We start from the raw sequence: 13,219 nt of genomic DNA, 5'->3' as shown, positions 1-13,219 counted from the left end.
TTAGAAAATAGAGAAAAAGTTTTGCTGCGAGAATTTAGTCCTTCCCCTTTTCAAGCTAGAATCGCCAGGGTCTAATTCAATAGTGAATGACATATTGGAAAAATTGTATGCAGAAACGAGGAAAGTGTTTTAAGAAAGCCAAAGGGAAGTAAAAATCACTTTTATTGATACATTTTAATACTTTTTTCTTTTCGGCAATATTTCGTACACTTTTTTCAACCATTCTGTGAAGTTTGTACAAAAGGAGTATTAACAGTGCCATTGTGCAAACTTGAAAGAACAAAAAAACTTTTACTCTCTTCAAAAACATTTTTAAACAGAATTAAATTGCATACTTTTTTAAAAAAGCCGAAAACATTAAATTCTTCTTAGGATAAAAAATTTTCTTTCCATAAAATGTTACAATTTTTTATTTGTAAATAAATTTATTTCATCTTGGGAAAAAGAAATCCATTAATGGCAACATATGCTTTTATTCAAATAACGAAAGAGAGTTAAACTATTTCCAATAACTTTTTATTTAAAAATAAAAAAAACACCTTAAAAGGAGGAAAGACTACGTTTTACTAACAATTTTTTTTTCATAGTCAGCAATTTTGACGCAGCTGCCAACAAATAAAGTTTCATAATTTAAATAACTCAAATATGTTCACGTAATAAAAATATAGAAATGTATTGTAAATGTATAGAAAAGCGTAATTCTTTTTGTTTAAAAACTATTCTTATGCAGTATCTGCATGAAAAAAAAATCTCTTTTCGCTCCAGGTATTTGACTGTAATTGAAAATTTCACCGCTTGCGTCCTGTCACAAAGAAATATGTAAAAATAAATCCTTCTAAATTTAGTTGGATGAATGAATTATTTTCTGTTTGACTTGGAAAAGAAGTATAGGGAAAGGAAACATTCATTTTGATTTATAAAAATGCAATGTGGTTTCGAAATACCAGTCAGTATTGATTCGAGGTAATAAAAATAGTAAATTCTGTCCTAATTCAATAACTTTAAATAGCATTTTTACAAAGAATCTATAGTTTATTTAGAGGAAATTTATGCTTAGCAATATTTGTTTAAATACAAAAAAAAATTAAATTTTTCTGTAGCTTTTGTCATAATGTTAAATTTCGTTATATTAAATATGTGTTATATTAAGTATTAAAAAACAATTTTATATTTCGTTCAGCACTGATTATATTACGCTTTAAAAAAAGTGTTTTATTCATTACAATAATGAAAAAAATAATATAAATATAGTAAATAATATTTTGTTATGGAAATTCCGGAGTTCTTTCAAAATTTGTTGGTCGGTGAAGACACACAATCCTCTAGTAACGAACGACGACTTTTATTAACATTAATACGCAAACGACAGTTATACAACCGAGTCGAACAATACTGCACCACACTACAACAAACAATAGCCCGCAAGTAGTAATCGGTAGTAACAACCACAGCACAGAAAGCGGCCAGACAGAATTCATCAGAAGGAGGGAATAACGTAGCTTCATTCTACGTTCTCTCCAAATGTCTGCAATTCTCTGTCCCCGCGCTTTAGCTGTAGCCAACTGCCGACACACTACTACACGACTAACTACTACCACACACGACTGGATGCTTCTTCTGCACTAAACACTAGGACTCGGCACACAACCCAATTCAGCAATCGCTTGAATTCCACACAACGTTTGCTCTTCGCTATTGGCCTTTGACTCCACGATTCTGTACACGACTACGACTTCGGCTTGAGACAGCAGGCCTTTTATATTTCTCGGAGGCTGCCAGAAAATGTTCTGGAACAATCAGGCATATCTCAGTTCCTCATTGGCTCACTTGCTAAAATTCTGGAAGTTCCCAGTATTATCTATTTTGTCTCCAAAGTCGCCAAATAGTTGCCAAGTTTATCGCCAAGCCTTGATTCGGCATCCGATCAGCATCCAACAGAGCTGATCATAAAACGGTCTTTGCAGTGATTGAACTAAGCATGCTGAGAAGCAACATTACAGATTTGTAACAATATAAATAAAAATACTAATAAAATAATAATAATAAATAATTACGATAATAATGATTTATTTCCCCCTAATTACTACAGTTAGGGGAGGTTTGACTTTATTAAAGCTATTTGAAAAATAAATACGTATGCACTTGTTTCCCGCATTTAAAATGGTACGGCATTACACTGACCTTAAACCAATTTTTGCAAATATATATGTATTTTTTTTTTTTTTGCAATGGAGTAGAAAATGAAGATAATAGCTTTTGTATTAGACAAATCTATTCGATTTTTTAAAAAAATGCTTTGAATCCCCAGTGACTAGGACATGATGGCCAAATATACCCTTCCTCCACCAAGAAAACTACTTTTACTTAGAACTATTAAAGATTAATAAAGGTTAGTCTGATGTATATGTCCCGTTGGGAGTCAAAGGATTAAGAAAAGCAAATTTTCCTTATGATATTTTTATAACAAAGTTGTTCATAGAGTCGATTTCACTCAATTGGGACTTGGACATTATACGCTGTCTTATTAGCTTGTATTTTGACACTTGAATAATCACAGAATCTCCAATGAATGTTTTTTAAATTGACAGATCAAAACAATTTTACTTAAAAATGCAAATTCTTGATGTCATCTTGACAAATACTAAAAACTCATATATATATTTTTTATTATGTTATATAAGCGAAAGTGCATGATGATTGTGATAGGTTAAGCTTATTCTTGTTTTATCTACTTGCAGCAGAAATTAATCGACTAGGAATATCAAATAAAATATCTGAAAATATAGAAACATAACCTTGCTCATATGATCTGAATGTCTTGCCAAGTTATATAAAGTATGGCTTCAATATCGGTTTAAACTATCAGTAAATATGAACGTATCAGTTGAAATACTTCAACTACTAAGCCAATTAAGAGTCATTTTGTCCCAAACCTTTAAATAAGCATTTGATAATTAGTTCGGTTTCCATGGTAATTCCCAATTAAGATGCTACTTCAGTGAACTGAATTGGTATTGACTGTAATTTATATATTACACGCTGAATGACATTTTCGTCAAAATTAATCTAATTAATTTTCTAATGTAAAGGATATAACATATGTGTTTAATATTACAACAAAAATCTTATAAACAAACGATTTATACTCAGAAATTCAGATTGCCTCTTATTATTTGGAAAATGCACTTTTGATTTTATTTTTATTTTAAGCTCCATATTATTATTCAATGAATTATTGGAAGGAGCTTTTTAATAAGTTTACTAAAAAAATTTCATGACGGAAATTATCGTAGAAAATTCATTATTCATATTATGATTTCATTCTCACCATCTTTCTTGGGAATTTAATTTTTGAAGAAATATATTTTGTTTTATTCCTATTATTTTTGCAATTTCACTTTTCAGCGCTTATCTTATTGAAAACATATTAAAATACATTCTTTTACCTTATATGGTTTTCGAAAAATTTGTTCGAATTTCACGATTGAATAAAAAAACTTTACAAGTATAAAAATAACAATTTATAATATTATAATTATAAAAATATTATAATATTAAATATTGTAAAATAAAGAAGTGTATTGATTAAAAAAATTTAAGAACATTAATAAGAGTTCTATAAAAATATAAAAGAGCAAAAGATTATGTTCAATCTTTAATTGCCTTTTTCGAATCATAATAAAACGTCATCATCAATACATTTTTCAATATCGTTTTCTTTATTTGTTTGATTGAAGAATTTAGTCAAATTAATAAAGTCTGACAAGTTAAACAAAGTCAAACAATGAAAATTAGTCTGAATTTTCTAAACAGACTTTTAAAATTGCATATTTTTGGTGTTAATTATTATTTTCATTTGAAATGAATACCCTTATTTTCAGACTTTCAGAACTTTGTTCAAAGCGCCGTCTGTTTACATAATTTGACAATAAAGTTAATATATGTTGAATTGAATATTTATGAAAAAGAAATGAAACTCCTGTTGGAATAATAAGTCAGATACAATATTCTGCAATATTTTTGCACACGGATGTATGCATTCGTTCCATTACACAAATTCTTTCTACATGAAACGAAGAGGAAGTTCCATCAATTATTTCGAACTTTTTTAATTATTGCGTTCATTTCCCTGTCAGATAAAAACCGCTTCCGTCATGATGCGGCCGACATCCGGAAATCCTAAAAAAAATATTGCTTTCTTTATTTGTTTGACATCAGCTATGAGCGACTTGTGGATATGAGAAATGAGGATGCAAAAAAATGAGCACATGGATCTGAGAATATTCGATGATTTTTGCTCAGGGACCATTCAAGGAAAGGCATTAAAATTCGAGAAAGGTATGGTATTTTATGTATAAATGTCACAGCAATAGCGAGTCATTTTCCAATTTAAATTCTGAATACAACAATGAGCTATTCACTTATTTGATGCAAAAATGATATAGAAACGTATAAGAAAGACAAGCTCCTGACGTCACAATCACAAATCAGAATCAGTTTCTCATGTCTAGTTTTCATTTTGCACTTAAATGCATTGTGTTCCAAAATTAAATTTTCTTGATGTTTGTGATAAATATTTACATGCATAAATTAAATTCACTTTTAAGCTTTTTTACAGAAAAAATGTTTACTTACTTCAGCTTATACGTCATATTACTTCTCCATGACGTCAATCGTTAATTTAAATTTTCTTCAAAGTTCATCTAGTTCAAAATTCATCAACCAAAATAAATATGACTTTGAATAGTAATTATATTACATCCTTTTGACGTGAAATTTAATTTTGAGTTCAATTCGAAATAAAATACAAATATTCTCCTTTTTTTAAATCTCGTTGAATCACTTAATTAAATATTATATTTCTAAATTAAAAGAATGTCATTCAAAATTTGCATTTGCAATTTTTTGCGATTTTTGTATTTGAAAAAGATTAAAAATGTTCATTGGCGTTGTTTGCAATAAATTTAAAATGCCATATCTGCTAAAATATTTTATGATTAACACTAAGACAGAATTCGAAAATTTCTTCAAATACTATCTATGATTAAATATTGGTTATCCAACAAAGTTCCATAAAGGCATTTGAGTAGTTTCAAATAATTTGCTTTGTCAGAGATATATCGATTTTATACTTTAAAAAATAGAGATATTTCAAACTAAATATTTTATATGAGCTTTTCTGTGAATTCCTTCAACTTCCAAATATCGGCTTTTGATAGTTGAAATATTTATTTACACTCATTTACATTGAAAAATAAATTGCATTTACTTACCATTAATATTTCCAAATAAATCACAAATTGAAATGGTATTTTATGTTAGAAAAAATAATATACTTTCAAAAGTTTTAATAAAACTATTAAAATAACTCAAACGTAAAATATTTTTAAATTAAATTTATAGTATATTTATGGATATTATTAACTAAGCCTAAAGATCAACAATCGTTTTGTTGTCTAAAGGAATAAATATAACAAAGGCTATATACACAAATCCATCTAAATGAAATAAAATAATGTATATATTGAAGTAATTTTATCGAAAAATATTCGAAACTTCGTCTTATTCTAAGAGGCCATATAAAATATTTGTTTAAGCATTTTATTCAAGTATTAATATTTTATTTTTTAAGGTTTTCGAAAATCTTAATATAGTTCTCTTTATAATAATAAATAATCCTTAACTGTAAATTCTTGTTCAAACTATTAGGAACAATGCATTGAATAAATATGAGGTGAATTTTTACCGTCGATTAACCAAATCGACGTGAGAGAGATAATGCGTTTTTCAGTCTTGGTGAGATGATGAAAGCGGCATTGATTTGGTAGCTCTTTCTCTATCCCTCCTCCTTTTATCAGAGTTAGGACGTTAATTCAACGAATTTAATGCGCACCAGAATATATCTGCTCTGGAATCTGATTTCGGCCATAAAGCTTCGCCGGTCAGACTCCTAATACACAGGTAACGAAGGATTTGCTGTCTCTGTGGGTTAACATGGTCTAGTACCCAGACTGCACCACCAGTTAATGAAGACGCATCCGATGACGTCAAGTACAAGGTCTTTGGAAAGGTACATTGAAGCTATTGCGATTTTATTCGAAGGAAGTTGTGATTATTTGCTTTTCGATGTAAAATACATCATCTTATCTTCTCATTTTTTTATGCTGTCTCTTCGACAAAAATTTAATTATTCCTAAAGGTTTCAATTTGTCTGCCAAATGCTATAGTAACTAGTTAACTGTTTCTACCTCTTCGGAAAATGCGTATCTAAATTGTGTCTCAAAAATTTAGCGATGACGAGTATCGCTAAATTTTTTAATAAACTAAAATACACATACTCGTTAAATACAGAGTATGTGTAATATGAAATTATGTTGTAATGAAATGACTTTTATTTTGTATATTTCAATAATCACATTTATTTATTTATTTAAATTAACATGCAGTTTTTGCATATGAACGAAAAGAAACATAAAAAAAATTAATTTATTATTTTAATTTGCTGTTCAGAGTATTTTCATGGTATTGAACAAAGCATGGAACAACACATTATCTTTTATTTGTTCCTTTTGATTTAGACTTGGCCTCAAAATATTTTAAACATCTAGAAATTTACGAATATGTTTGAGTTTTTACTAAAATTATAATTCAAATTTCAAATTGTCACTACTTATTACTCCTGACGAATAAACTCGTTATAACACAAAATGTAGTGCTTTTTCCAAGACGAGTATACTCGTCAAAAACAGTTAACTGATTAAAACTTTTGAAAATCTTTTATCCTTTCGTTATGTTTTATGGTATTGATTCTACTTTCTTTATACTTTATTCAAAAGAAAGTTGATCTCCATACTATTATGTAAATTACTATAAGTTGTGAAACTATTCATTTTAATTTATCAATTATGTCCAAATTTAATTTATCAATTATGTTCCAATTATTGGCATATCAATTATGTCCAAAGTTTCAACAGACATCATACTGTGTGCATATTATGCCCAGGTTTACTATATGAAAGCCTGGGATAATCATTTCCTGAAACTTTAACTTGTCTATCGAGTCTATTGTCTATTCGATTACAGAGATTTTGTAGTCAGTATACCACCCCAATTTACTAAGCTAAATAAGATGGGTTATATCATTAATTATTTTGTACTATCGGAAACTGAATTCTACAAGGATGAGGGGTCTGTTTTACATGGGACAGAGATTAATTATGCAACGCTTAAGCCTATTTGCAAATGAATGCATCCTTTACTACATTTGCTGTTTCGCCCTATTGAAAATGCTTTCATTGGAACACCGCGAACTGTTTTGCTTTTTCTTTAGGACAACAATTAATCATGACAGGTATCTTTTAAGAGCGGAAGAATCTGTCTTTCTGTACAGGGAAAAGTAATTTCCTGGAAGAAACGACATGAAAGAACTTCTTCGCTTCGCTACAAGGAATAGTTGTAACATGGTAGCCGTTCGGAGACGTAAAGGATGTAAGCATGAATTAATGATAATAAAGTACTTTCAAATTAACTTTCTGAAAATAACGTTGTATATAGTCCATACCACGGAAGGGTGTTGAAAACTTTTGAATTATAAGATCGTATTTTTTATTAACGTAGTGACATTTCAGAAATTTATTTATGTAAGCAGGAATTAATGATAACAAAGTACTTTCAAATTAGTTTTCTGAGAACAACGTAGTATATAATCCATACTACAGAAAAGTGTTGAAATTTTTGAATTGCAAGACCGCATCGTGTATTAAATAGATTCAAATCAACAACGGCTGAAATATTATTTAATGAAGTAAAGGATTTTTCAGCCGATTTAGCTAAACGTATTAAAGTTATTCATATTGCTAAAGATTTGTTTTCATATTATAGGCATGACATATTTATTAAAACTTGTAGAAACATGAATAATTTATAAACTTTATAAATCCATTTTTATTCTTAATTATTCCCCATTTTCTATTTAAAGTAATCTAATATTAGCAAATCATTTTTTTTAAAATTGCATTAAAAAAATTGACTTTATAGAAATCCTTGAATGCTAACATTCGTTCCGTTACCACGACCAACTCTTTTTTAATGCATTAAAATAACACAGTCGCCGGCATCCTGGCATAGGGGTAGCGTATCTTCCCCGTGATCTGGGCGTACCGGGTTCGAATCCCGGTTCGGGCATGCTTGTTCTTCATCTGTGTTCTATCTGTGAGGTGTGTGAATGTGCCTCCCCCCCTGTAAAAAGGGGTTGTGTCAGCGAATGTGTGTGTGTCATCTTCATATGAGCTAGTAGTCAGACTTCTGCCCTTGGGTGCTCAGGGGTCTTTACCCTCAGGAGCTACTGCACTCCCTTTCCGAGGAAACGCGGACACATCATCATCATCAGTAACACAGTAGATGCTGCTTATAGTGATCACTTGAATTTAAGCCAAAATGATGAGTAACCCAAAATAGCTTTAAAATAATACAAATCTTTATGGAGATGATATACAAAGATAAGAGAACAAAATGGACCACACAACATCCCCCGCCTTTCTTATTAGTTCCAATTCCAAGTAGAAAATCGATATAATGAACATAATACGAAAAAAAAATATAAATGCATATTTAGTTTTTTATACTTACTTAAAAACGTTGCCGAGCCTAATCTGTTCTTTTAGCTATTAAGTATTCGATGAATGAATCTGTCCTACAAACAACACTAATTTAGAGATTCAATATGGCATTGCAGTGAGTTTCTTAAAGTATGTCATCTGATGACAGTTAGCTCGCTAAATGGAAAGCAAAATGCAATAGATGATAGAATAAGAGTTTTGAGCTCTATGGATATGATGATTAAAATAAATCAGATCTTTGTAATCTTTATTATTTCCGCGGGTTTCTTTTTTTTTTTTTTTTTTCTTCCTCCCGACCATTTAAAATTGATAGCAATTAGCAATTTACCAATCAGTAAGAATGGTGTTTTATTTAATGCACTTAGTTATGGAAGATCCATTTAATGGTATTTTGATCAGTGCAATCAATGGATCTTTATTTCCGAGATTAATAAAAGCGGAGAATACTTGTTGTTATCTGTGAATACTTTGTGTTGAAATTTAATTTTAATTAAAAAAAGTGCAAACAACATCAACGTTTATACATTAAGTATTATTGCAATCAGTGTTTAAACTAAAAATTTATAAGAAAAATGTAGCACTATATATTCCTGGGGGGGGGATTTTTTCTTCATTAAATTAGAAATACATTTATTACATACTTATTTCGAGTTTGCTATGATTAGAATTCTCTTGATATGTAATAGCGCATATTAGTTTTATAAAAATTCTAAAAATTCCAATAGAATAAGGAATGTGTTACACTCGTATTTTAAATTGAATTGTTTGTGAAAAATTATGTTTTAAAATTTGGGAATTAAACCAATACATGCCGTTTTGTCTCTGATGAAAGTATGTTACTGTTTTCTATTCTCTTTTATCATATATGTGTTTAATATGAGTTAATAATAATTTTTGTCATATATGTGATGATGTCATATATGCTATTTAATGGGTCATAAATATTATACAATAGCTTTTAAAATTATTTGCTGCAATTGAGAAACAAAAGCAAAGACTTAGAACTAGAAATAATTGGATTTGTTACCTCCTCATAACCAATTTTGATTTGTCCTCATAACCAATTATTGATTAATTAGCTAATTTTATAATTTAATTTTTTAGTAGTGCAGAAAGGTACGGATAATAATCCATTGAATTAGCTTATTTATGAAATAAATTGCATTCGCTGTCTGTCTTTTAAAATATTTTTCGAGCATGATATAGTAAAAATCAACCAAACCACCTCTTCTGTTTTTTTTTTCTTTAACTTCCAATAATTTAAATTTCAACTGTAAAAAGTTATTTAGAACTATGGCTTCTATTCAATAAAAAAATCATATAAAATAGAGGATTTCATAATATAGGAATTAAAAAAATATTTCCTTTCCTTTAAAGTTTTTCTTTATCTTTTAAAGTTTTGATTGATATAATCGAAATATATATAAAAAATATTTTCATGAGAACTTGGCATAAAATTAATTCGTTTGATTAAAAATAGATTTTTTTGTACAAATTATTGCAGTAGACGTAAAAGGTTTGATATATCTCTAAACAAAGTGGATTACATTTCAAAAAAGAAAAAATAATAATTATTTATTTATCTCATTACAAAATATCATTTTTTTCGGAATCATTTTTAACAGATGAAGTTATATAATATCCATACTCACAAAAATATTTTCGATGAATTATTATTTTTAAGAATTAAGTATTATGATTAAAAATTAAAAACTAATTTTCTTCCATCTAGTCGCAATAAAATATTGGCCCAAATGAAAGAAAAATTAGTAACTCTTTTATCTTTCAAGTTTCACAACAACATATTAATATTTTTCCCTTCGCTAAAATATTCGTTTCTTTAGAAGTTTAAAATTAATGATTCCCAAAATACAGAGATAGACGAGAAGTATTAAAAAAAAGCTCCGAATATCTCGTTCCAAAGTTGCGATAAGCACTCCATCACTTAGTTTCCGGTAAAACAAGACTAATTGCTTGCGTTGGCCTTATCACCCATAACTCATTGCATTCCGACGTCGCAGAGGTTGGGTGGAAAATTCTGGGAAAGCCTTAAATTTTAATCTCAAATGCAAAGAGTGATTTGAATATTCGAAAGTGTACAAAAGTAATGTCTGCTTTTAAAAGAGCTTATAAATTATATTTTTATCTCTAAATGTTGTAAAACTGATCATCCTCCAAATTTTATCATTTAAAAAAATACCTTGGGTTTTTTTTTTTCCATTTATTTCAAGACATTTTTCCTGTTTTCAATGTCATCTTTAAACTCAATCAAAAAAAGTATCAAATAAAAAAATATTGAGTTTTCTGCGGGAAATAACGTTTAATAAGTTTCCAGAAGTAATTAAATTTTCTCCACGATTTTTTTTTTACTAAGAAAAAGATAATAGATATTTTTTCCCTAAAATATAAGCTTAAACTTCTTTGAAATTTAATATTAAATTTTCATCCTTCGATGCTTTATTTTTCTAATTCACCGTATTTGAATCTATTAAATTAAACAAGGAAAAAAAAATACTTTTAAGATAAATAATGATTTTTTTTTTAGATAACCAGTTTATTTTGTCATAACCAGTTCATTCATTTTTTATCATTCTCCAGCGACGATAAATCAAAACTTATCCTTTATCATGGTTTCTTGGAATTTTGTTACTTTTTATAGTTCTTTAATTATTTTTCAATTTCTTTAATCTATTATTAATTAAAATTAAATTTTCTTTAATTCTGCTAATTTGAAAACTATCTGGATGGTAAAAGTTAATTTATTGATTTGAGGCAAAAGAACATTTTCTTCTCCTAAAAATGGATTTTCAAAACTGTTTCTGGTCGCGGTGGCATGGTGGTAAGGTCTCGTCTTTAGTACCCAAGGTTCCAGGTACGAAACTCAGTTCCGCCGAAGAACCGTCGTGTAAGCAGGTCTGGTTCACATAAAATTCGTCGGATCAAATGTCTTCCCTCTGGTAGGGTGTGAATGTGTTTAGAGGGAGTGCTTGTTCAGGTGTCGTAATCGTCATCTGACTGTGGTTCAAAATTAAGAGGTCCGTCCCCAAATATGATTGGCTTTAAAAACGGGATGTAAATATAATTAAATTCTAAACTGTTGTTGTTTGGTAAATATAGAATTTCAAAATATGTTACACATTATAATTGAATTCATTGTCTAATATTAATTGCTATATTAATGATGTTTTTTATTTATCATAAAACAATGTCAATTTTCAAAAAAAAAAAATGTATAAGATTAAGATATTAATTGTGCCATCAATCTACTCATGCCATTTTAATTCAAAAATATATTCTGTTGATCATTCTACTTATTTCATTTACTCAATATTTTTCATACAACCATTTCAACCAAAATTATTTTACACCCATAAATAATTGATGGTCGGCTATGATTATCTATTGCCGGAAACTATTGATTTCGAAGATTTAAACATTCATGCCACAGATGAACTTTATATTGCATTTAAATTTTTAATTTTCTATCAATCAATGGTTTTTATTGAACTTAAAGCATTTATCAACTCTCTAGTTTAAGTCTCCGAGTTATAATAGAATGATTATCGTTGTGACAGTGCTATGATACTGCTGATGAAGTAGTCATCATCGACTGTGACAAATCGTGGGGAGATAGGTTCCATCATCGGTGTGGGGGAAACTCGACTTCAAAACTTTATTATATAATCTAGAGAAAGAAAAACTTGTTTACGTATACTATATCTTTTTTCATATCTGACAGACTCCTAGTGGTACATATCTTTCATTGTTTAAATTAATTGAATAAATTTTAGAAATAAGAAGTGATTAATTTCTTACTTTTAAATGTTAATTGCGCATTGAAAATTCATATGTTTTTACTGTTATTTTTTTTTAAAAAAATGTACTGTTTTATTGCTTGTGAATTAACTTTCTTTTAAATATTTTCAGAAATAATTCTTTTATAACTAAAGTTTCTGGGCATGAGACAGTTTTTACTTATGGTCATCGACTAACAAGACCGACTTATGGTTCTAAGAAAAAGAAATTTAACAAGCATTTCACGTAACTCATAGTTAATATGCCAATAGATACGAAAAGCTACACATTTTGTGCTTTTTCTTCGAAGTATAGTTTACTGGGCATAAAGCCAATTCAGAATTCGAAAGATAAAAACAGAGATGTCTTATATTTAGAAAGGATACATCTATTGATTTTGAAATGTATTTTTAAAAGATGGAACTATTTGAATATTTAAAATTTAAAAAAAAATAAAATTTGAAAAAGTTAAGTGTATGAAAATGCATTTCCTTTTCTCTTATAAAAAAACTAATTAATTTAACATATGCTTGTTAAAGTAACGGATAAAAAAATACAACCATTATGGAATCTTATTTTTAATACTTGAATAAATCGCAAAAAAAAAGGAATAAAATTTAAAAAATTGGAAACTAATTTCATTAGATTTCCGTATATTCAAACAAGGGAAGGGCGAGTTTGAATGGCATGAATGAATTTATTAAACAGTACTTTCACTTTGTAGGATTAATAATTGTCAGACATCTTTACATAATTCTAGTTAATCTTTTATATGAATCATTTGTGGAAATTAAAAGCATAAATAT

At 28.4% G+C, this 13,219-nt stretch overlaps 1 protein-coding gene across 2 annotated transcripts in view; it reads left to right on the top strand.

Moving 5' to 3' along the window:
* Positions 1 to 13,219, top strand: part of LOC129985219 (uncharacterized) — a 228,290-nt gene that overhangs the window by 34,521 nt on the left and 180,550 nt on the right. Inside the window, exon 1 of one of the 2 annotated variants that reach the window (XM_056095160.1) lies at positions 4,300 to 4,338. The exons of the other annotated variant lie outside the window; for it this stretch is intronic. The gene's annotated coding sequence lies outside the window, so the exon portion shown is untranslated. Of the gene's footprint in view, positions 1 to 4,299; positions 4,339 to 13,219 lie in introns of those variants that run through there. 2 annotated transcript variants of the gene reach the window in all.

Source organism: Argiope bruennichi, chromosome 9 (genome assembly GCF_947563725.1).
Source record: "Argiope bruennichi chromosome 9, qqArgBrue1.1, whole genome shotgun sequence".
In the NCBI taxonomy this organism is placed as follows: Eukaryota; Metazoa; Arthropoda; class Arachnida; order Araneae; family Araneidae; genus Argiope; species Argiope bruennichi.
The sequence above is the reverse complement of the archived record's forward strand: the minus strand, read 5'-3'. Positions and strand labels throughout refer to the sequence as shown.